The sequence below is a fragment of the Vulpes vulpes genome, chromosome X (genome assembly GCF_048418805.1).
Source record: "Vulpes vulpes isolate BD-2025 chromosome X, VulVul3, whole genome shotgun sequence".
Lineage (NCBI taxonomy): Eukaryota > Metazoa > Chordata > Mammalia > Carnivora > Canidae > Vulpes > Vulpes vulpes.
In genome coordinates, this window is record NC_132796.1 from 30,290,798 (window position 1) to 30,292,099 (window position 1,302).

The following is a 1,302-nucleotide window of genomic DNA, read 5'->3' on the forward strand; positions in this document are numbered from 1 at the left end:
ACCCCTGGCTAGTGTTTTTAGTTCATTTATGTAGGAGGGTAAATCCAGTCCATTTACAGATGTTAGAGGTGGAAGTCTTTTGACCTTTTAAAAAATTATTATCATCCTATACCCATCTCATCAAGAGTAAGATGCACCTAACCAGTTCTCTTCAGTGTTCTTCGGTGATCACCCTTCCTTTCTGCAGCCCTTTAGCTCTGTCTTGGATTTGCCAGAAGAGTAACTAGATTCCTTTGACTTGCTCTCACACCTTTGACCTTATGCCTTTATTCCATGAGATGTGACATTACCACTCCCAATGGAAAACATAGAAAACATTAATAAATGAGAACTTGCTCTTTAAAATGTTCATTGTTTTATGAGTTTCCCATTTGACAATAAGATCCAGGGCTGCACTGTTACGAGCTATGAAATATATTTGGATTTTCAACTTTACCTCAATTCACACTGTCAACCATCATAGATAATTTGGCTTTGCTTCTGAAAATGTTGCCTACAGAATATTAATTCTTGGATGACTTAGCTTAAAGATTAATTATACAAGAGCCTTAGGCAATATCCCCATTCTCCTAAAACATATTATAATAAATACAAACATGTATGTCCTGTATTCCCAAGCTTCAAGAATTACACTAGACCTCAAAAACGGATGGTAATGGAGAAAATAATATTGTGGCTTCATATAGTCTCACTGCTAGAATTACAAATTCTCATCTTATAGCCCTAAGATTAACCATTATATTTCTATCTCCTGATATTTATCATTAATTTTAAGCTGCTTAATTATAGAATTCATGATCATTGTAGAGAATTTGGAAAAACCAGAAAATTACAGAGAAGAAATAAAATACCTAAATAGTTTCATACTTTAAAGTTAACTTTAGTTATTATTGGTGGGTTTTCTGCAAATATTTTGTATCTTTGTTTTTGCTATGATATCATGGCCATCTTTTCAATCCTTAAAAATTTCTAGAAAAAATTTGGAGATAAATATATAATGTTTCAATGTATGCACACAATAATTTATTCAACTTTACCACTAACTTAGGCATATGTTTTTTGTTTTTATTTTTCTACCATTTTTAGTATTATATTGTAACACATCCCCTTGAACATAATCCTCTAACTCACAGTAGACATATGATTTTTCATGCATTTGTTTTTAAACTTCAGGCATTCTTGTCTTGGCTTACCAATATTTCATCCAACTTTCTCCTGGAAACTCCCCCTTGATAGTCAAAAGGAGTTCTCGAGATTTAAGTAGGTCAACCCAATACCTTTTGTGGTCTCAGAGATGCTAAT